The following is a 24,132-nucleotide window of genomic DNA, read 5'->3' as shown; positions in this document are numbered from 1 at the left end:
ATCCTGGGGTCATATATAGACCAAAAAATTCAAAAGACGTCCATATTTCAAACCGACAGTTTCAAGAGGCATATTTTACGCACATTTGTGTTCTGTTTCTTTTTCTTTCTTTCTTTTTTTGTTAAAAAAACAGGAATGGAAAAAAGCTGAACATCAGAAATTAATAAAGCCATGCAAATCCAGTGTACGAAAACGTTCACCTCACAGCCGTCAGAATGATTATCAGCAAAAAAAGTCTAAAAGAATAAATGCTGAAGGGGTTTTAGAGAACTCTGTACCCTTTAGCTGCTGGTGGGATGTAACCTGGTAACAGCCAGTAGTGAGAACAGAGTGGAGGTGCGTTTAAGGGTAAAAATGGAGTTACCATGTGATCTGGTAGGCCCACTCATGGGCCTATCACCTGAGTAGACCAGAATCAAAAAGACACAGGCTGGCAATCCTGCACTGCAGCAACATGTACCATCCCAAGACCTGGAAGAAACCAAAATGTCCATCAACAGAAAAATGCACCAAGAAGAAGTCGTCCATGTACACAATGGAATATTAGCCATGAAAAAGCATGGAACAGTGCTGTTGGCACCACTATAGAAGGATCTACAGATAATCACCCAACTTGAAGTAAGAAAGAAACCGAAAGACAGACATCCTATGACATCACTTATAGGTGTTACCTAAAAATTGATACCCATGAAATAATTTCCAAGAGAAGACACACATAGATTCAGAAAACCAAATTATGTTTAACCAAATGGAAAGGTGTAAGGAATGTATGAATTAGGATATGGGGGTTAACAGACATGTACTAATACATATGAAATATATAATCACACAATACCTATGGAATACGAAGAGAGGTCTACTCAACACTCTATAATAACATACACGGGAAAGGATCCAAAGAGGAATAGACAGATACATTGATAGGATGAACCGGAGACTGTACACCTAGGAGAATCTACATTTTTATCAAATTTGCTCTGATAATTAATAAAAATTAAATATAAAAAACAAACAATAATTTAGGAGATATAAACTCTTGGGGCTTTTCGCTGGCACATTCCACTCTAATTTGCAGCTTACTAACACGATTTCCAGGAAAGCTCTGTTGCCCAAAAACCCAGAGTTGGAAATGTAGAAATGCTGCCGCCTTGTGGCCGTTTCCCACAAGAGCAACTTTAAACCCACAGCTAATGGTCACTTAACATTCACAAGGACTCAGGGCTGTAAAGGACACCTGCCCTAAACAACTGTGCGGAGGTAGGGAATGGCCAAAAAAATTCAAAACTGCAAATTTTTCAAGAAAATAATATGAAGAGGTTAATTTGGCTCACTCTTTTAAAAAAAGGAAAATGGATAAAAGCCCAACCTCAGTAATTATTAGACTCGTGCAAATCTAATCTACAAAAAGGTTTCAACTCACACCACTCAACTGGCCATCAGCAAAAAGACTACAAACAATAAATATTGAAGGGGTTTTAGAGAACACTGTACCCTCTAGCTTCTGGTGAAATGTAAAGTGGTAACAGCCAATAATGAGAACAGAAGGGAGCTGCAATTAAAATAAAAATTGAGGTACCATTCAATCCAGCAGTCACACCACTGGGCCTCTCACCTGAGACCTGAATCGAGAAGACCCGGGCTGCAAAATCTGCACTGCAGCCTTATTCACAATAGCCAAGACAGTGAAGCAACCAAAATGTCCATCAACAGATGAACAGATAAAGAAGAAGTGGTCTATTTATACAACAGAATATTAGCCATGGAAAACAATGAAACACTGCTATTTGAAGCACCATAGATGAGCTTGGAGATAATCACAGAACATGAGGTAAGTCAGAAAGCAAAAACCTATATCCTATGATATCACTTATAGGTGTTAACTAATAACTAACACAAATGAACATATTTTCACAGAGAAAGACACTCACAGACTTAGAAGTATGCTTATCTAAAAGGATAGGTGGGGTGAATGGAAAAATTAAGATTAGGGTTACCATACATGTACAAATACCTATTAAATACATATATCAAAAGACCGACCATATAGCAAGTGAGGTCTATGGAACTGTGGAGACGTCCCAATCACCTGACTGCTCTCCGACCTGCCGTGAATTGGAGACTGAGACCAGGCACGCCTCTCTCCTCCTCCATTCACTCAGGGACAGACTGGGGGTCATGGGAACCTCAGAATCGAAACCAGATTCTAAGACACCCCTGGGGTGTCTCCTAGCCAATTTTACAGCCCTCGGTTTCTCCCAAGTTCTCCGTTGCCGACGGCTTATTTTCTATTCCACTGTGGCCAGGCCACAATATTCTCTAGACAGTCAATCCAAATGGCCTCCTGAAGGGACTTTCAATTTTAACATCCTCCGTGATCTAGATAATTACTGCCGCAGGATGGGCAAATGATCCGAGGTCCCCTATGTTCAGGCCTTCTGGTATTTATGCTCCCGCCCCTCCCTCTACGTCGATTGTTCCACTTCCCAGATCTTTCCTGCCAAACAGGCATCTCCTACATCCAAGCCCCTAATTTCCTTTGATGATGACTCCTCTCCACTAGGCGACCCACCCGAATCTCTCACCTCTCCCTCCTCCAGAGCTCCTCTCCAGCCTCCACCCAACCCTGAAGCGGTCCCTCCTCATCCCACAGCCGCTCCGGCCCATCCAACCGCTCCCCCGCCTCCCTCAACGGTTTCTCCTCCCTTGCCTCTTGCTTCGCCAATTAGTGCACATACACGCTCTCCCGACTCCCAAGATCCAAATCTCCTCTGCCCTCTGAGGGAGGTAGAAGGAGCGGAAGGATTAGTTACAGTTCATGTTCCCTTTTCCCTCCAAGTTCTCTCTCAAATAGAAACGCGATTAGGCTCCTTTTCGGCGGACTCTTCCCGCTACATCAAATAATATTGCTACCTCTCTCAAGCTTACGATCTAACCTGTTACGATATCTCTGTGATCCTATCTTCTACTCTGACCCCTGATGAGAGGGAAAGAGAATTCAAACTGCTGCCCGAAATCATGCAGATCAGGTTCACCTTACTGACAACTCCATGCCTGTCGGAGTGACTGCTGTACCTGGTACCAATCCAGGCTGGACTTATCAGGATGGCCAAGATGGCCGTCATAAACACGACCTCATGATCCAGTGCCTCCTGGCTGGCATGCAGGCTGCTGCTCATAAGGTAGTCAATTTTGAAAAACTAAAGAGATAATCCAAGAACCTAACGAAAATCCAGCTATCTTTCTCTATCTTTCTCTATCTCCTTACAGCGGCCTTAACTTTCTACACCCAGCTGGATCCCGACACCCCGGCAGGGGCAGCGGTCCTAGCCACCCATTTTATCACCCAATCAGCCCCAGACATCCGAAAGAAATTAAAACGGGCAGAAGATGGCCCTCAAACCCCTATTCGAGATCTGGTAAAGATGGCCTTTAAAGTCTACACTACCGTGAGGATTTGGCAGGATCCAGCTGACAGGCTCGGATGCACCAGAAGGTGGCCCTCCAAACCCAACCTCTTGTAGCCGCCCTAAGGCCGGCCATCTCCCATGTATCACAGCATCCATGGGGTCTGCAAAAGGCAACCCCGCCGGGGGCCTGCTTCAAATGCGGAAAAGGCCACTGGGCTCGCCAATGTCCCCATCCCCGACCTCCTTCTAAGCCCTGTCCCAGCTGCGGGTTAACGGGCCACTGGAAGAGTGACTGCCTTACGACTGGCCCTCCCTCAGCGTCTCCACGTGGGGGGGCAGGCCGACCCAATGGCATTACCACTCGAACTGCTGGGATTGGCTGACGACTGACAGCACCCGGACTCGAAGACCCCCATCACCCTCACCGAGCCCAGGGTAACGCTACAGGTAGCGGGTAAGCCCATCTCATTTCTGGGGGACACGGGGGCTACCTATTCGGTCCTGCCTACTTATTCCGAGCCAGTTTCTCCTTCCCAGATCTCGGTCATGGGTATTGATGGCAAACCATCCTTCCCACTCCAGACCGGTCCACTCCCATGTCATATCGAAGGACTCCCTTTTACTCATTCCTTCTTAGTCATACCATCCTGCCCAGTTCCCTTGCTAGGCCGAGATGTCCTTTTCCACTTAGGGGCCTCCCTCCAGCTGGATAGATTTGACCCTAAGGTCCCCTCCTCCCAACTCCTGCTTCCTCTTCTCGGCCTGTCTCTAGAACCCTCCCCCTCCTATCCCCCTCTTCCAATCACACGGAACCCAATCAATCCCCATGTCTAGGATGCTTCTAAGCCCATAATAGCAACACACCATTCCCCCGTCCTCATCCGCCTAAAGGACCTCTCCAAATTTCCATCAAGGCCCCAATTTCCCATCTCTGAGACTCACCTTAGGGGCCTACAACCTATTATCACCAGACTCCTAAACCAGGGACTCCTTATCCCCACTGACTCCCTGAAACACCCCCATCCTGCCTGTCCGCAAGGCCTCTGGGGATTATCGCCTAGTCCAGGACCACCTCCTAATCAATGAAGCCATAATCCCTCTCCACCCAGTAGTACCAAACCCATACATCTTGCTCTCCCATATCCCCCCATCCACAACCCACTTTACGGTTCTAGATCTCAAAGATGCCTTTTTCACTATCCCCCTACATCCTGACTCGTATTTCCTCTTCACCTTTACCTGGACGGATCCGGATACTCATACTTCCAGTCAGCTCACCTGGACAGTTCTTCCCCAGGGCTTCCACGAGAGTCCTCACCTCTTCGGTCAGGCGCTGGCACAGGACCTCACTTCCTGCTCCGGTACCCCCAGCACACTCCTTCAATATGTAGATGACCTCCTCCTTTGTAGCCCATCTCAGCCTCTCAAGACAACAAACTGCAGATCTCCTCAATTACCTTGGCTCTCGTGGTTATCGGGTCTCCAGCCAAGGCTCAGTTATCTGTATCTTCTGTAACCTACCTGGGGCTCCACCTTACCCCCACCACCAAAGGTCTAACAGCCGATCGCACCCGGATTATCCGTGAACTCCAGCCTCCGGAAACAGCGGAACAAATTCTTTTTTGGGCCTTATAGGATTTTTCCGACACTGGATCCCTAACTTTGCTCTCCTCGCTAAACCCTTATATCTAGCCGCTAAAGAAACTCCTCAAGGACCCCTCACCTCTCCTTCCGCCGTTCGACAGGCCTTTCTCACCCTCTGTAATGCTCTGATATCTTCTCCCCTTTCTCTGCCCAACCAAAACCAACCTTTTCACCTTTTTGTAGATGAACGGGCTGGAATAGCCACTGGACTCCTTGCCCAGCCTGTTGAGCCTTCCTACCGCCCCGTGGCTTACCTATCCAAACAGCTACACCCAACCATTCGGGGATGGCAACCATGCCTTCGGGCCCTAGCAGCAGCAGCCGAACTGACCAAACAAACACTGCAGATACTCAACCACACAGGAATAGGTAACATCTCCGACTGCTTTCTATGTGCCTCGCTTGGCCGGCCACCCTTGGCTGCTGTCCCACTCGACCAACCCTTCAATTCTACTTCCTACACATCCCCAAACCCACCTTTTTCCCCGTTAAAAGTCCCCATATTCCTTGATTCAAAAAAATCTCACCAGTGGAACTTGTGAAGAAAGGAGGAGGGGGAAATGGATAGGGGGAATAAGGAAGAACTAAAACTCTCAGAAGTCAAGAAACAAAGTTTTATCATTAGAAAGATTATAAAGTCTTCTATTAATAAATTGACTAGTTAGAAATGAAAAAAAAAAAATCTCACCATCTGTTACGGCAGCCACCCAAATCTAGCTGATACCGGGTTTCTTTGCAACACATCCCTCACGGTAAACACATCAATTGAAGCACCACCAGGCATGTTTTTGTGGTGCAATGGTTCCCTCACAAAAGAGATCAATTCTTCCTCCCCCTTCCCATGTATCCCCGTTACTCTCGTCCCACAACTCACACTGTATAGCCAAGCCGAATTTTCCTCGCTAATCACGCCGCCCCTTACCCGACAAAAAAGAGCTATCTTCCTCTGGTCGCAGGCATCTCTCTCGCCTCCTCCCTGGTCGCTGCAGGCCTCGGGGGGCGGGGGGGAGCTCTAACACAGTGTTTCAACATCCCGCGACTTAGAACATAAGCTCCAGCTAGCCATTGAAGGCTCCGCCGCCTCCATCTCCTCTCTCCAGTGCCAAATCACCTCCATAGCCCGAGTCGCTCTCCAGAATCGATGAGCCCTGGATCTCCTGACGGCCGACAAAGGAGGTACCTGCTTCTTCCTACAGGAGGAATGCTGCTGTAAACGCCCTCCATCGCTTAAGAGAAGAACTCCAACGCAAACACCAACAGTCCGCCTCCCCAATTCCCGATTGGTGGCGATCCACCCTCTATACCTGGCTAACACCAATCTGAGGCCCCTTAATTCTCATCTGTATCTTGCTCATGTTTGCCCCCCGTTTTCTTAGGTTCCTTCGCCGGCGCATGGAGGAAGTCTCTCGGGTGGCCACAAACCAAATGTTCCTCGGTCCTTACACCTTACTTCCTACAGAAACCCCCACTGGTCTCCCCTAAGCCTCGGACCTCTGGTCGCCCGACTCCCCTTTCGACGCCCCCATTCAGCATGAAGTAGCCAGAGATCGGAACGCCGCCCCATTACACCAAAGATGTCGGGATGTAAGGCCAACTGGCCAGAGGCAGGGGGACGCAATCAGATTCACAGGTTGCATCAGACCGAAACTCTCCGGACCACCCAGTTCCAGAAACTGACCTGGAGACATTCCGGACCACCCAGTTCCAGGAACTGACCTGGGGGCTTTCCACCCGGCCCAGCCTTCCCGCCTTTCGAGGGACGGGACTAGCGGTCCCAAGACTGATGTAACCGGCACCAGATAGTGCCACGACACCCGAAGAGACCACCAGATAAGGAATTCCCTGCGCCCTCCCAGATTCACCACACCCCTTTCCCTTCTTCCCCTACAAAATCTTGCCCAGCCCTCGCCCGGGGGCGACTTCTCTGGTCCCTTTCTCTCGGACCAGTGAACCTCGCCCGGGAGCGCCCCCTAATAAAGCTCACTTGAAGCTTTCCTCTGTTTCGCGATGCCGTTTGTTAAGATCCGACCTTACACTTACACATCAAGGATGGCTCTGAGCTGAATTTCTGCAAAACAAGACTATCCCGTGCAAAGAACAACCCAGTAGAGCTTTGTATCCCATCAGCTACAGGAAGAGAATGGCTGCCGGCTACTGAAAGCCAGCAGCATTTACAACTTAACTCCCATGGCCTCTGCAGGGGTACGTCTGAGTTTTCTGTTTCTGCCCCTGTACCAAACAGCTCTGGTGTAATTCCTCGTTCCTTCCTCCACCCACCCCCACCAACCCCCGTCCCCTTACCTGCGGTCCGCAGCCCTCCGCTCCGCGCTCGGATGCCGCTGGGGTGCCAGGGACCCACGGGACGGGTCGTTCCCAGCCGCCGAGCGCTGGCTTCCTAGACCCCCGCCAGCTCGCGTGGTGCTGACGGCGAGGAGCCCCGAGGACGCCCCGCGCCAGGTGCGCTCTGGCCGGGACGCCCACTTCCAAGACACTCTCTTCCGGCAGAGGCGCGCAGACCACCGCCGCGCTCAGGTGACCCACAGCCAATGCCGAGCAAGACCCGCCCCGGCGGCGCCGCGTCCGCGCGGCGCAGCACAATCACGGCGCTCCAGGCACAGGCGCCGGAACGCCCACTTGCAGGACATTCTCCTCCGGGAGAGGGGCGCAAACCGCCGCCGCGCTCAGGTGACCCGCACCCAATGCCTAGCAAGACCCGCCCCGCCGGCGCCGCGTCCGCGCGGCGCAGCACGATCTCGGCGCTCCAGGCACGGGCGCCGGGGGGCGGGCGTCTCCTCTCCTGAGAGGCAGCTAGCGATGCCCCCGGGCGCGGGCCCCTGCAGCGCGGAGACGGCTCCAGGCTGGACTCACCGACACCAACGCCGCCAGGAGGAGCGCCTGGCAGGACTCGGCAAACAACCCAATGTTTTAAATGGAAAAAGGGCTTCAAAAGACCCTTCTCCAGATAAGACATACAAATGGTCAGCAAGCACATGAAGAGATGTTAATCGTCATTAGTCGTGATGAAATGCAAGTTAACACCACAACGCCGACCCCTCCACACACTAGAAAGCCTACAATCAAGAAAGCTAAAAATAACAAATGTTGGCAAAAATTTAGAGAAACTGATACAGAATTTTCCATAGGGAAAATAACTTCCGGAGGTGGATGCTGAGAATATTTGTACAACGTGAATGTAATTAATGCCATAGAACTGTATGCTCAAAATGATTTAAATGGCAAATGTTATGTGGGGGGTTTTAACATAATTTAGCCCCTGCTTTATACCAGACCCCAGAGTCGAAGCTTCTCATCCATTTTCTCACTTTTACTTAACCTCCTAGGATCTTCACACTCCAATTTAACAGACGAAGCTGAGCCTGAGAGGTTAAACTAAGTGACTTGCTGAAGGCTCACTCGGCCAAGTCTACACTGTTCAATGTTGCTGTATTTACTGAGCACCTACTAGAGCACCTACTGAGCAATACCTCCAGCACCTGCCAGAGACATTGTGGAAAGACCAGGATGAACGGGGGCTGAAAGCAGATTACAAAACATGGGTACATCCTGGGGCCCTGCTCTCAAACACTGAAGTTTCTTGGAGTGGAGGGGATGGCTTGTGTCACACTTGTGGAGCCTTTTATTCCACGCCACCGCACCCCCACAGAGGAGGGAAGCAGCTGGCCTGATACTGAGTATTAGCTCAGCTGGGGAGGAGTCCTGGGGCTTTGAAGAAGGCATCTCCTGCCCCACTCCCCACATTGCCCCCTGGAGTCCAGTATGTGGGCACAAGCATCCCTGTGGCGGGGCAGGAGGCACGTCTCATGGCACCCCTCGCCTCCCGCCCTGCAGTAATGACACTGTACCCATACACCCGCCAGAAGGACAATGAACTCTCCTTCTCTGAGGGCACCATTATCTGCATCACCCGCCACTACTCCGATGGCTTCTGTGAGGGCATCGGCTCAGAGGGGTCTGGATTCTTCCCCAGGAACTATGCGCAGCCCAGCTGCTGACAACCTGGGATCTCTGGGATGCTGACCCAAGCACCGCCTTGAGTGAGCCTCTTGAGTCCCACACCAAAGCCTGCTCCAGTCAAGACTGGACCAGACCGGCACGCCTCCTGGGCTGTGAGCTGTGTCTCTTCCTTTCCCCCATTGCAGTGGGAAGGCGTCCGGGTAAAGAAGAGGAGGCACCCAGAGGCCTGCTGGAGACAGGAAAGAACTGGAAGCCAAGGAGCTTGGTGACCTTATCCACAGGGGACCCTTACGCCATGCAAGACAGGGTGTCCAGCTGCAAGTGCCAACTTTGAATAAAATTCTGATGACCTCCTGATGATTGCCCTGCAGGGCTAGCGGGCCGAGGGACTGAAAGGCAACCCACCTGTAAGGCTCCTGCTAACTGAGCCTCCTCTGCCTGCCCTAAGCAGCAGTATCTCCCATCTCCTCGGTGCTCACTGAGCCCTCCACACTAGACCCCTGTGCCCCTCTGCGAAGGTGGGCCGCACCCTGCTCTTTTGCCTGTTGCCTACTTTGTTGTGTATTCAGTCTTGGTGCCCCAGGCTGGGCACTCCTCCAAGAGTGGGGACCAGCTCTCTCACTTAAGTGGGGCTCTCTGAGAGCAGAGCTCACCTCGCCCTCATCCCCCAGACGGCAGCGTGAGACACCTCGCTCACCTCTGCCCCTTCACCTCCTTCACAGCTCTGAAACCCCAGAAGAGGGAGGTGGGCCTTGGGTTTCCACTGGCTCTGCTTTAAAGCATCATGGCTTTCTCTTCCATACGGGAGGAGGGGGGCTCAAAAGGGCCCAGTCAGTGGGGCGACCTTGGTTAAGTCCCTGCTTTCTTGCTGCATAGACGAGGCTGTGCTGCAAGGAGACATCTTCGGGCTCTGTGAGGTCCCTGGCTGGCCAGACCCGAGCCCCGGGACAGTGTGCTACCTCTTTCCACCAACAGGAGGTGACTGTTCCCTCTAGCTTTTTATCCTGTGGGGATGCTAACAGGGTGGGGTTGGGGGAGGCAAGGAGTGTTGTATAGAGCCACAGTAGGTAAAGCAAGATCTACGCCTGGGACCGTTGGCAGGGAGCACCACCTCTCTCTGTGGGGAGTCCAGTGCGGGGGAGGTGGGGGGAAACATTTCGGGGCCTGGGTCCTCTGGACAGAAGACTGGAGGAGGGAGGCCACGCAGCCCAAGGCAACAGTTAACCACAATGCGGCGGGACATGTTCCTTCTCTACCCTGACAGGGAACCGCGTCCTCCCAGCTGAGAGGACAAGGTTTGTGGAAACACTGCTGCCTGCTCAGATATGCGCGCCACGCTGCTGCGGCCGGACTCCGGAATTCGCTTGCAGTGGAACTGGGGGAGGCAGCCGAGCTGGGTTAACTGCACAGATGGGGACAGCTCCCAACTCCCTCCTCCAGTCCCCAAATGGACCAACCTGGGATTCCGGGAAATCCTGGAGGGATATACCGAAACGAAAGGGAAAGGGAGTAATAAAACTAGCTTTCTCTTTCCCGACCCCCACCGCCCCACGCCCTCCCCGCCCGGGTGGCCCCTGCAGGCCACGTCCTCAGCACCTGATGCAGGTGTAGGCGCACTTCGGTGGAGGTTTCCCAGGGCACCACCCTGGCGCGGAAGGAGCTGGGCTCGGCCTTCTGCGCCTCCTGCATAAGGCGGTGCATGGGGTAGTGGCGGCGCGGGAAGGCCACGTCGCCGCCTGCCAGCAGCCCCATGGGGCAGAAGTCGTTGGCGCCGTTGCTCACGTAGAAAAGGTGCTTGAAGGGCAGGCCGTCGTCGGCCTGCTCGCGCAGATAGTCGCTGAGCACCTTGTGCTGGCACATGTTGGCGGGGCAGCGAGCGCAGCTGTGCGCATGGAAGGGCTGCAGCGCCAGCAGCCCCCAAGGGTCGGGCCCCGACGGGTTGCTGAAGATGCGGCAGAACAGGCCGTGGTGGCCGGCGGCGCGCAGCGCACTCTCCACGCCAAAGGTGTTGGCGTCTGAGATGAGAATAACCTCAAAGCAGGCACCCTGCTTGGCCACAAACTGCAGCAGCCCGCCCGTGCCGGGCGACAGGGGGATGGCCTCGTAGATGGCGCGCAGGTCCCGCGGCCGCACGCCCTGCTCGCCCAGGTACTGGAAGACGCGCTGCATGTACTCGTTGTAGAAGCCCTCGCGCTAGGTGGCACGCAGGCTCTCAGGCAGCCGCTGGCCCGCCGCGGCACGTGCACGACGGAGTCGTCGCTGTTTTCGTCCACGATACTCTCGTCCAAGTCGAAGGTCAGGAGGAAGCGTGGCGCGCCGGGCACAGCCATCCCACTGTCCTCTACCAGCTTTGTCCTGAGCGACCAAATCCTTTTGTGGTCACCAAAAAGAGTCCCTCAGAGGAAAGGGGGACAGGACCTCTGAGCTTCTCCTGCAGGGTGGGGAGTGGCGGCTGCAGAGGTCTGTCCCGGCTGAGTCTGGAGTGTCAAGAGTGGGGAGAGGGCCTAGCTGAGGTATTTGGGTGCAGGATGGAGCAAGGGGCGCTTACGGGAATTGGAGGGGACGCTGCATCTTATCCATCCCCGGATTTCTGGGCTCCGGCTCTCACGAGTCCTTCCAGTCCAGAGGGTCCGTGAATGGTGTGCATCTGGGCCGTTCCCTCCACTTGCCCCCCATCCCCATGTTATGTATTTTTTTTTTTTTTTTTTTGCGGTATGCGGGCCTCTCACTGTTGTGGCCTCTCCCGTTGCGGAGCACAGGCTCCGGACGCGCAGGCCCAGCGGCCATGGCTCACGGGCCCAGCCGCTCCGCGGCATGTGGGATCCTCCCAGACCGGGGCACGAACCCGCGTCCCCTGCATCGGCAGGCGGACTCCCAACCACTGCGCCACCAGGGAAGCCCCATGTTATGTATTTTTAACCACAATAAAAAAATGAATGAAACACTGATAATACATGTTACAACATGGATAAACATTGAAAACATTCTAAGTCAAAGAAGTCATACTGAAAAGGCCACTCATATCACAACCATCTTGTGTGCTTTAAATCAATAGCAGTTTTGAAAATGAGGGGATGGGACTTCCCTGGTGGTCCAGTGGTTAACATTCTGAGCTCCCAATGTAGGGGGCACAGGTTCCATCCTTGGTCAGGGAACTAAAATCCCGCGTGCACAGTATGGCCAAAAAATAAAATAAAATTAACGTCACTGGCCTGGTTTGGATCATAGCATCGTCCTTGAACCCATCAGAGCACCCACAGGATGGAACATGGGATTGGCTAGATGTGGATCATATGCCCATCTTCAAGGTGGGTGGAACGTAGCATCAGCCCTCTGGAACTGTTTGGACTGGAAACAAGTAAGAAGTTCCCAAAGGAAAGCTGAGGTTCTGGACTTTGGCATGAGAACAGATGCTGGATTGGGGAAAGCGGCAGATTCCACACCACTGACGGCCCACTGCACAGCTGTGGGATCTGAAGGCCAAGGAAGGAAGGGGCTGATTTAGGGTCAGGGGCTGCAGCCACCCATCCAGTGCTCTTGCTGTCCGTCCACAACAGCAAGAACCTCTTCCTCTTGCAAAAGGCACAGCCCTCCTTGATGTCTCTGGTGGCGGGAGCCCAGGAGTCACACCTGCCCCCTGGCCACATGACTCACCCATCCCCCAAGAACAATACTGCTCATTTATCCAGTCTCCTCCCTCCTTTACAAAGAGCAGAGACTAAATGCTATGGTGGTTAGGAAATTCTTGCTCAATGAAGCAGTGGGAGGCTCAAGGATTATGCCGTATCATGGAATCCATCATTGGCAGCTTTCAGAGACCACATGGGTGCATGTGGATCTCCAAGACCATGCGGCCTCAGTGTGAAACTATCCACTGGATGACCCAGTTGCTCCCGTATCTTTGACTCTTAATGAGTATGAATATCAAAAGTTTGTTACAGCTGGAATCCCAAAGGATTGCAAGGCCATGGTCTGCTGTATGGTTGTTGTGTCAGGGACACTCGAATGTTTAGACGGTTATTACCTCACTTGGCAGGCTATGGGCCTGTGAGGGGGAGGCCCTTTTCTCAACCACATGCATGTTAGTAACTGAAACATCCTAAAGGGCTGTCTGTGCTGCCCAGGTAGCTGTTCAATTGCCAGCAGCAAGGTCAGCTCAGTAATTGGCCACAGGGGCTTGACAGGGACCAGACTGGCCTGAGCTGGAGGATCATAGGTGACTGCCTGGATGGTCAGAGGTCAAGGGCTGTCCTGAGACTTGATGTCTACTGATGCCCACTCAGATGGGACAAAGGATGCCTGCAGTCCCAGGAGGGCCCCACCAGCCCTCAGGAGGCAGCACCTGGGGGCTGGTAGGTCGCTGCACCAAGTTCTATATAAATTCATAACATGACCATGGAGTGAGCTCAGTCAGGCCTGTGCTGGACCCGGGCTGCCCAGGCCAAGTGGGGCCAGCACTCCTCTTTCCAGTTCAGATGGTAGGAGGGAGCCCTGTGGGCTTCTGAGGCCCTAACAGCCATTGACTGAGGTTGAGTTGGATTTGAAAGTCAGTGACCCGAGCAGACGTTTCGTTCTTCTGCTCTCAGGTTCCAGGACGGGGGTAGATAACCAGCGGCCCAGGTGAACCCCCACTCGTGAGTGACCCCAGGCAAGTCCTGTCCACCCTACAGGACTCAGACGTGTGGGGTTAGGGGGGCCGTGGGTCAGCTGTGCTTAACACTAACCCACTAACCCTAACGCCCAAATCCCTACTGTTCACTCCCTAACCCTAACCTCCTAATCTCTAATCCTAAACCCTAAGGCTCCTAACCCCTAGCCCCTAGATACTCGACCTTGACCTGTAAACTCCCAACCCTTACCCTGACCCTGACTCAGACCGTCTAACCTGATCCTCTAACCCTGACCCTCTAGCCTGCATCCTTTAACTCATCCCTCAAAACCTGGGCTCACCTGAGTGGCTCCATCCAGAGGTGAAGCAAGACCTGTCTTTGGGCCCCCACTGCCTCTGCCCTCTCCTCCCCCCAGGAACCAGAAAGCCCTGGGTTGTTGGACTCTCCTGACCAGATGGGCAGCTGCTCCTGGTCTACCTGTGCCCACACCCCCCTCCTCTGGGGCCCTTGGCCTCTGGACTGTCTGACCTTCAGTCCACCTTCAACAGCCCGGAGACTAATCCAGGTGAGACGCCTGCTTCATTGGCACAGGTGGGACCTGGTCCCCATCCTCACAGCCCGGCCAGAAAACTTTGTGTGCACTGTCTCATGAGGCTGCCTGTCCCCAGCCAGCTGGAGGGGTCGGGAGTCAGATGCAGAACCAAAGTGTCCTTGAGGTTGGAGTGCGGGCAGGAGACGGCAGGAGAGGTGAGAGGTGAGGTGTCATCATTCCCAAACCAGGCAGGGAGTGTGTGCTGTGTTTGCATTTCGGGCAGGGAAGAGTATGTCAGATGGAAGCTCTGAAGTAGCACACCTTGCAGGCCAACCTACTAGGAGAGTTCTTCCCTAAGCCAACAGGTGGCGCAAGACAACGCAAGAAACTGTACATATATACTTACAATGAATCTGGAAACTGGAAAGGAAACGTTACAGGTCATGGCAACCGAGGCACGAGGAGCCTGTCCCGCCCGCCCAGGCTTGCGCAGTCTGGAGGTGGAGCCAGGGTAGGCTGGACAGGCAGCTCCCGGCTAGGGCCTGGGCCGGAGAGCCCCCAGAAGGTGTGGCAACCCGCAGACAATTTCCAGAGCCCACTGCAGCCAGGAGACGTTCCCTACAGAAGAGCCTCTGGCCCTGTGTGTCCACCCTGCACACAGCACGACCGTTGGTCCGTCGACCCCTGGGCCTAGTTCACGGCTGTCTGGCCGCCCCTCCCCTCACTTCCTGAGTCTCTGAGCCCCCAGGGCCCCCTTGGCCGAGCCTTCTCTGCACACCTGGCTCTCCTGACTATCCCTGCCTCTCTGAGCACACCGTGTCCTTCCCCGGGGTCTGCGGGTCTGGCTAAGGGTCCCCCTTGTCCCCGGGTGGGCACCCCAGCCAACGCTGACGCTTGCCTTTCCTGAAAGATGGCCCCCTCAGTCTCACCAACTCCAAACTGTGTTGCGTTTACTTCTGGGAAAGAGGGAATGAAGAGGAAGCCCCATTCTGGCCTCACGCAAGGTGTGTGCTAACCTTGTGGACCCAAGGGACCACCACAAAGAGGCTGGAAGCCTGGCGGAGGCACAGCCCCCACCGTCACCCCTGTTCCTCGGCCCATCTCCTCTCTTCTGCCATCAAACCCCTCAGCCGCCACCAGAGGAAAAATGTGGGCCTAATCCTGTCACTCTGGTTCCAAAACTGTTCTGTCTATAAAACGAAGTCAAAGCTAGCTGTCTGGCCACCCTTGCAGCCCCTCTGCGATGCGTCCTCCCCGCGAGCCAGGCACCCAGCCCCTTCCCCTGCCCCCTGCCCCCACCCTCCTCTAGAGCGAGCTCCGTCCATCCCACTCCTTCAGTTCAGCTCAGCTGCCACCTCCGCTGACCCACCAGCCAGAGGTAACCTCTCCCTCCGCAGACACACCTGGCCTGCAGCTTCTCTGCCCCGCGCCCGGCTGGGCTGAGCACAGCTGAGAGCATGCGCCTGCTTCACTGTGGACCCCAGGCCCCAGCACGTGGCACAGGCTCAGGGGTGTTTACTGGACAGATGGATGACCGTGAGGATGAGCAGGCAGATCACTGACGGTAGCGGGTAGTGGTCCTCCTTCTGAGTCTCTACACTTCACCACAAAGTGCTGAGGCCACAGCAAAAGGGAGGGTGGGGGAAGGCGGCACCAGAAAGCAACAACCCTGTGCCTTCCTCATCCCCCCACAGCACGCATGTGTACACACATATGTGCACGAACATGCCCAAGCATACCGGCATTCACACACATGTACACACACATGAAAAGATGGACTGCAGTCACACACAGGCACACAATCACACGTGCTGCGCATGCAAAAACACGTGCATACACACGTGCCTGCCTGCACATAAACACATTCACATGCACTCGGGTGTACACAGACCTGTGCACAGACAGCACACACATGCACATGCTTGCGCACACTCACGTAATACACACACATACACACAAAAGCTCAGGAAATTTCACAAAGTTTGTTTTTGTTTCACCCTCCCCAAGAACGAGGAGACACCAGATGGTCCCTGGGAAATAAAGATGGTCACAGCCCTGCACCTGTCACTGAGGCTAGCTGAAGGCTCAAGCACGCTCTGCCCTGCCCAGTCGTGGGGTACAGACCCAGCCTGCTCAGCTGCCTCAGCCGAGCCTTCCGCTGCCCCAGCCGCTCGCGGGAGAAGCAAGTCTGAGTGTCACTTGCAGGTCATGTCTGTGCTACTTCCGGACTGGGGGTCTTGTGTTACCTTGCATGGTATCTTGCTGTGGGCTGAGGCTTACATTTTGCTAACTACTCTTCCATAAGCACTTCACCATATTCCTGAATGCCTATGCCCTCCAGAGGCCCCAGTTCTAGAACCCTGGAGTTGGGAAACAGTCAGCCGTCTCTGTGCACAATCACAAAGCTGCAGTCTGACCCAAGTCCACTTCTTCTATGTCTTAATGCTGCTCCACCTGGGGCTGATTGTGGAGGTGCTGGGTCTACAGTCCATGAAGATCTGGGAGACATGATCCCCCTCTCGCAGGCCTGCACGGACTTGCCTTTGCCTCTTAGTCCAAGTCATGCTCTATACAACATCTCTGTTTTTCTCCTCTAGAAAAAAATATTCCCAGAAGCAGCAGCATCTCTTTAGACCACAGTCAGGATGACCCTCCTGGAATGAGCCTCAATCCTACCTCAACTGGACTATCTCCTGCCCTCTGTCTGACAAGGACCAGGCCTTGGGTGTAGTCAGTCTCCCCTCCAGTCTGACTGGGCCTTCCTGACCAGAGAACCCAGGAATACCCCCTGAGCCTGTGGACTCAAGCACATGCTGTGGGAAAATGTGCTGATGCATAAAAAAAATGATAGGACTCTCCAAGACCATGAAAAATCACACACAACACGAACCATAAATAACAGCCAGGCTTGTTCTACACTGTGTGAAAACTGTCAATTTTTCGCTACACTGGAAAACACTCAGAGATGCTCTGGGCCTGGAAGAGCCCCAGGGCCCTGGTGCTGCCCAGACTGGAAAGGGCCTCACATAGCACCTTCTGGATCCTCACTGTGGTGGGATGGGGGAGCCAGGGAGACTGCATAAGAAGTGGGTACAGGAGCCCAGCCAAGCTCCCAGGCTTTTGGGGCCTGGAGGGTCAGAAAGTTCCAGAGTATTCCCCTTGCTGAACTTGGATTCAGAGTCCCAGATGCTCTGTGGGCAGCAGGATCCTCCCATGAGGACACTGACCATCTCCTGCAGGCCTCTACCACACAAAGGGTGACCAAACACAGAGCTGTGCCACAGGGACGCGGGCAGGCCAGGGAGCCTGAGGGAGAGACGGTGGAAAGCGGCAGCACCCAGTTGCATGGTCTTCTCGTCCCACAAGTCCTAACCAAGGCAATGACACTGTCCCTAAGTAAGGCCTGAGATTACTAATAACTCAGGCCATGACACGATACCTAAAAAAGGCTCTGATGCTATTCCTAACTAAGGCACTGACACTGTCCCTAACTAAGGCCCTGACACTACTCCTAACTCAGGCCCTCAAACGATTCCTAACAAAGGCTCTGATGCTAGTCCTAACTAAGGCCCTGACACTGTTCCTAATAAAGGCACTGATGCCACTCCTAACTCAGGCCCTAACACTGTCCACAATGAAAGGCCTTGTGCGACTCCTAATTCAGGCCCTAACACGATACCTAACAAAGGCTCTGATGCTAATCGTACCTAAGGCTCTGACACTGTCCTTAACTAAGGCCTGGACACTACCACTAACTCAGGCCCTGATACTGTCTCTACCTAAGGCCCTGACACTACACCTACCTCAGGCCATGACAGTGTCCCTAACTAAGGCCCTGACATTATAACTAACAAAGGCTCTGACGCTAGTTCTAACCAAGGCCCTGACACTGTCCGAAACAAAGGCACTGACACTACTCCTAACTCAGGCCCTGACACAGTACCTAACGAAGGCTCTGATGCTAATCCTAACTAAGGCCCTGACACTAACCCTAACTAAGCCCTTGACACTACTCCTAACTAAGGCCCTGATGCTACACATAACTCAGGCCCTGACACTGTCCTTAATGAAGGCCTTGACACTACTCCTAACTCAGGCCCTGACACAGTACCTAACGAAGGCTCTGATGCTAATCCTAACTAAGGCCCTGACACTAACCCTAACTAAGCCCTTGACACTACTCCTAACTAAGGCCCTGATGCTACACATAACTCAGGCCCTGACACTGTCCTTAACGAAGGCCTTGACACTACTAATGACTCAGGCCCTGACACTGTCCCTGAGGCCCTGACACAACTACTAACTCAGGCCCTGACATGATACCTAACGAAGGCACTGATGGTAACCCTAACTAAGGCCTTGACACTATTCCTAACTAAGGCCCTGATGCCACACTTAACTCAGGCCCTGACACTGTCCCTAATAAAGGCCCTGCTGCTGTCAATATTGAAAGTCCTGACACTATCCTAAGCTTATATCCTGTCCCATCTCTTACTAAGTTCCTGAAACTGTCCCTAAGTGAGGCCTTGATGCTGTCCCTAACAGAGGCCCTGAGGCTGTCCCTAACAGAGGTCCTGATAATGTCTTTAACAAAGACCCTGATGCTGATCTTACAGAAGTACTGGTGCTACTCCTAAGCCTTGCGTGGACACTGTCCCTAGATAAGGCCCTGATGCAGGTCCTAAATAAGGTCCTGATGATCTGAATAACTAAGGCCTTCAAACTATCCCTCGCTCATTTCCTGACGTTATGCCTAGCCTGTAACCTGACTCAGTCCGTAGCTAATGTCCTGCCTCTTATCCTACCTGAAGTCCTAATGCTGTCCCTAACTAAGGCCCTGACTACTGCTAAATCAGGCCCTGACACTGGCCCTAACTAAAGCCTTCACACTACTCCTATCTCAGGTCCTGACACTGTCCCTAACTAAGGCCCTGACACTACTCATAACTCAGGCCCTGACACAATACCTAACAAAGGCTCTGATGCTAGTCTTAACTAAGGCCCTGACACTCTCCCTACCTAAGGCCCTGAATGTACTCCTAACTCAGGCCCTGATCATGTCTTTAACTAAGACCCTACTGCTCATCCTACAAAGGCCCCGATGTTGCTCCTAAGTCATGCCCTGAGAGTGTCCGTAGCTAAGGGCCTGATGCTAGGCCTCACTCAGGCCCTGTCGCTCTCCCTATAACAGGCTCCCAGGCGATCCCTACCTGAACCCCTGACACTGGTTCTAAACAAGGACCTGATACTCCCAGTAACTGTGGTATTCACACTATCCCCAGGTCATTTCCTGACACTATACCTATACCTTAACGTAACCCTGTCTTTAGCTAAAGTCGAGCCTCTCATGCCAACTAAAGGCCTGGATGCTGTGCGTAACTCAGGCCCTGACTTAGTCCCAAGGCCTTGACACTGTCCCTAACTAAGGCCTAGATGCTGGTCCAACGTCAGGGCCTGATACTGTCCCTAACAAAGGCCCTAACACTAATCCTAACTCAGGCCCTGACAGTGTACCTAACTTAAGGTCCTGACGTTAGTCCTAACTAAGACCCTGACACTGTCCCTAACAAAGGCTCAGATGCTAGTCCTAATCAAGGCCCTCACACTGTCCCTAACTAAGACCCTGACAGTACTCCTAACTTAGGCCCTGACCCGATACCTAACAAGGCTTACTTATTAAGTAAGTAATAATTAGCCTACCTGAAGCCCTAACTCTGTCCCTAACTAAGGACCTGAATAGTCCTAACTAAGGCCCTGACGCTGTCCTCACCAAGGCCTTCACCGTACTCCTAACTCAGCCCCTGACACTGTACCTAAGGCCCTGACAGTACTCCTAACTTAGGTCCTGACACGATACCTAACAAAGGTTCTGATGCTATTCCTAACTAAGGCGCTGAAACAGGACCTAACTAAAGCCCTTGGCTTAGGAGTAGTGTCAAGGCTTTAGTTAGGGACAGTGTTGGGCCTTAGTTTGCACTAGCATAACAGCCTTTGTTAGGTATCATGTGAAGGCCTGAGTTAGGAGTAGTGTCAGGGCCTTAGTTGGGGACGGTGTCAGGTCCTTAGTCAGGACTAGCAACAGAGCCTTTGTTAGTAATCGTGTGAGGGCCTGAGTTAGGAGCAATGTCAAGGCCTTAGATAGGGACAGTGTGTGTCAGGGCCTTGGTTAGGACTAGCATCAGAGTCTTTGTTAGGTATCATATCAGGGCCTGAGTTAAGAGTAGTATCAGAGCCTTAGTTAGGAACAATGTCATGGCCTGAGTTAGGAGTAGTATCAGGGCGTTATTTAGGGACACTGTCAGGGCCTGAGTTAGCAGTAGAGTCAAGGACTTTGTTAGGGATTGTGTCAGGGCCTCAGTTAGGAATAGTGTCAGGACCCTAGGTAGGGACAGTATGAGGCCCTGACTTAGGATGAGCATCTAGGCCTTAGTTAGTGACAGTGTCATGGCCTTGGGACTAAAGTCAGGGCCTCAGTTAGGCACAGCATCAGGGCTTTAGTTGGCATAAGAAGTTCAACTTTAGCTAAAGAAACGGTTAGGTTAAGGTCTAGGTATAGTATCAGGAAATAACCTAGGGATAGTGTCAAACTTTAGTTACTGAGAGGATCAGGGCCCTGTTCAGAACGAATATCAGGGCTTCAGGTAGGGACAGCGTCAGAGCCTGACAGAGAGACGGTCAGAGCATGACTGAGGCCTAGCGTCAGGCCCTTAGCTAGGGACACTGTCAGGACATGACTCAGGAGCAGCATCAGGGCCTCTGTAGAATCAGCATTACGGTCTTAAGACATGATCAGAGCCTGAGTTAGGGAGAGCGTCAGGGCCTCAGTTACAGGTAGCTTCAGGGCCTATGTTAGCGGCAACCTCACGGCTTTATTTGGGGACAGCGTCAGGGCTGACTTAGGAATAGTGTCAGGACCTTGGTTAGACATGGGTCTCAGGGCCTCACGTAGGGACAGCGTCAAGGCTCACGTAGGGACAGTTTCAGGACCTTAGTAAGAGATGTGACAGGATATATGCTCAGGAGAGTGTCACAACTTCAGATATTGACGGCAGCAGGGCCTTTGTTAGGGACAGTGTCAGGGCCTGAGTTAGGGACAGTGTCAGGGACTGAGCTAGGGTCAGTGTCAGGGCCTTAGTTAGGATTAGCATCAGAGCCTTCGTTAGGTATCGTGTCTGGGCCTGAGTTAGGAGTAGTGTCAGGGCCTTAGTTCGGACAGTGTCAGGACCTTAGTTAGGACAGTGTCAGGGCCTTAGTTAGGACTAGCATCAGAGCCTTTGTTAGGTATCGTGGCAGGGCCTACATTAGGAGTACAACAAGGGCCTTAGTTGGGGACACATTCATGGGTTGAGCTAGGAGTAATGTCAGGGCGTTATTTAGGGAGAGTGTCAGGGCGTGAGTTAGGAGTAGTCTCAGGGCCTTAGTTAGGAGTAGCACCAGAGCCTTTCTTAGGAATAGTGTGAGGGCCTGAGCTAGGAACAGCATCAGAACCTCTGTTCGGTATCGTGTCACGGCCTGAGTTAGCCATAGTCTCAGGCTCTACTTAGGGACAGCATTGGTTAGAAGCAACAGAGCCTTTGTTACGGACACTGTCAGGGCCTTGGTTGGGACTAGTGTCAGAGCCTTCTGTTAGGTACACTGTCAGGGCTTGAGTTAGGAATAGTATTACAGCCTTAGTTAAGGACAGTATCAGGAGCTGACTTAGAGCATCAAGGCCTTAGTTAGGGACAGTGTCACAGCCTTCGGGATGAATTCAGGGCCTGAGTTAAGAACAGCATCAGGGCTTTAGTTGCCATAAGAGGCCTGACTTTACCTAAAGACAGGGTTAAATTATGATCTAGGTATAGTGTCAGGAAATGACCCAGGTATAGTGTCAACACCTTAGTTACTGAGAATATCAGGGCCTTGTTTAGAACCAGTGTCAGGGCTTCAGATAGGGAAAGCGTCAGAGCCTGACGTAGGGAGAGCAACAGGGCCTGAGTGAGGCCTAGCATCAGGTCCTTAGCTGGGGACACTGTCAGGGCATGACTCAGGAGAAGCATCAGGGCCTCTGTAGGATCAGCATTACGGTCTTAGTTAAAGACATGGGGGCTTCCCTGGTGGTGCAGTGGTTGAGAGTCCGCCTGCCGATGCAGGGGACACAGGTTCGTGCCCCAGTCCGGGAAGATCCCACATGCCGTAGAGCGGCTGGGCCCATGAGCCAAGGCCGCTGAGCCTGCACGTCCGGAGCCTGTGCTCCGCCACGGGAGAGGCCACAACAGTGAGAGGCCGGTGTACCGCAAAAAAAAAAAAAAAAAAAAAGACATGGTCAGGGCCTGAGTTAGGCGGAGCGTCAAGACCTCAGTTAGGGATAGCTTCAGGGCCTGTCTTAGGGACAGCCTCAGGGATTTAGGGCCAGCATCAGGGCTGACTTAGGAATAGTGTCAGGACCTCGGTTAGAGATGGTTCAGTATATTAGCTCAGGATAGTGTCAGGCCTTTAGTTATTGCCAGCAGCAGGGCCTGCATTAGAGACAGCTTCCGGGCCTTACTTACAAACAGTGTCAGGGCCTTACTGATGACTAGTCAGGAACTTAGTTAGGGACAGCATTAGGGCTTCAGGTAGGGTAAGAGGCATGACATTAACTACGGACTGAGTCACGTTACGGGCTAGGGATAAAGTCAGGAACGTAGCGAGGGACAGTTTGAAGGCCTTAGTTACTGAGAGCACCTGGGCCTTCTTTAGGACCAGCGTCACAGCCTTCGGTAGGGACAGTGTCAGGGCAAGGCCTAGGAGGAGTATGAGGACCTCTGTAGGATCAGCATCAGGGTCTTGGTTAAAGACATTCTCAGGGCCTCACTTAAGGACAGGCTCAGGGTCTCACTTAGGGACAGCGTCAAGGCTCACTTAGGGACAGTTTCAGGAACTTAGTAAGAGATGGGACAGGATATATGCTAAGGATACTGTCAAAACATTAGATATTGACGGCAGCAGGGCTTTTGTTACGGACACTCTCAGGACCTGAGTTAGGACTAGCATCAGTGCCTCTGTTAGGAACAGTGTCAGGACCTGTTCTAGGTGTAGTATCAGGGACTTATTTAGGGACAGTGTCAGGGCCTGAGTTAAGTGTAGCTGCAGGGCCTAGTTAGGAATACTGTCAAGGTCTTAGGGTCACTGTCACGGCCTTAGTTAGGGTCACTGTCACGGCCTTAGTTAGGGTTAGCATCAGAGCCTTCGTTAGGTATAATGTGGCCCTGAGTTAGAAGGAGTGTCAGGGCCTTAGTGAGGGACAGTGTCGGGGCCTCGATTAGGACGAGCGTCAGAGCCTTTTTTATGTATAATGGCAGGGCCACAGTTAGGAGGAGAGTCAGGCCCTTAGTTAGGGACACTATCAGGGCCGTAGTTACGGACAGTATCACACCCTGAGTTAGTAGTTCTGTCAAGGCCTGAGTTAAGGACAGTGTCAGGGCAAGGCCTAGGAGTAGCATAAGGGACTTTGTAGGATAAGCATCAGAGGCTGGGGCTGGGGTAGGGGCTGGGGCTGGGGCTAGGGCTGGGGCTGGGACTGGAGCTAGGGTTGGGGCTGGGCCTGGGGCTGGGGCTGTGCTTGGGCTGGCGCTGGGGCTGGCGCTGGGGCTGGGGCCTTAGTTAGAAATAGTGTCAAGGCCTTAGATAAGGAAAGGCCTAGGAGGAGCATAAGGGCCTCTGTAGGATCAGCATCAGGGACTGGGGTTGGGCCTGGGGCTGGGGCTAGGACTGGGGCTGTGGCTGTGGCTAGGGCTAGGGCTGGGCCTGGGGCTAGGGCTGGGGCTGGGGCTAGGGCTAGGGCTCGGGCCTCAGTTAGGAATACTGTCAAGGCCTTAGTTAGGCTCACTGTCAGGGCCATAGTTAGGGTTAGCATCAGAGCCTTCGTTAGGTATAATGTGGCCCTGACTTACAAGTAGTGTCATGGCCTTAGTGAGGGACAGTGTCAGGCCCTCGATTAGGA

General features: G+C 52.9%; 2 long non-coding RNA genes and 1 pseudogene across 3 annotated transcripts in view; 2 read left to right on the top strand and 1 right to left on the bottom strand.

The window, feature by feature from the left end:
• Positions 1 to 158, top strand: part of LOC308609942 — a 57,286-nt gene extending 57,128 nt beyond the window's left edge. Inside the window, exon 5 of the long non-coding RNA XR_014014372.1 lies at positions 134 to 158. This is a non-coding gene — a long non-coding RNA (uncharacterized lncRNA). The remainder of the gene's footprint in view (positions 1 to 133) is intronic.
• Positions 159 to 339: 181 nt separating this feature from the next.
• On the top strand, positions 340 to 7,045 carry LOC308609941. Its single transcript, XR_014014371.1, has 2 exons — positions 340 to 1,828; positions 6,152 to 7,045. It is a non-coding gene; the product is annotated as an uncharacterized lncRNA (long non-coding RNA).
• Positions 7,046 to 10,405: 3,360 nt separating this feature from the next.
• Positions 10,406 to 11,923, bottom strand: LOC308609943 (phosphoethanolamine/phosphocholine phosphatase-like; annotated as a pseudogene). Its single transcript has one exon. The product of its transcript is annotated as a phosphoethanolamine/phosphocholine phosphatase-like (transcript).
• Positions 11,924 to 24,132: the final 12,209 nt, after the last annotated feature.

This window comes from Mesoplodon bidens (assembly GCF_964165515.1).
Source record: "Mesoplodon bidens genome assembly, contig: HAP1_SCAFFOLD_659, whole genome shotgun sequence".
Lineage (NCBI taxonomy): Eukaryota > Metazoa > Chordata > Mammalia > Artiodactyla > Ziphiidae > Mesoplodon > Mesoplodon bidens.
The sequence above is the reverse complement of the archived record's forward strand: the minus strand, read 5'-3'. Positions and strand labels throughout refer to the sequence as shown.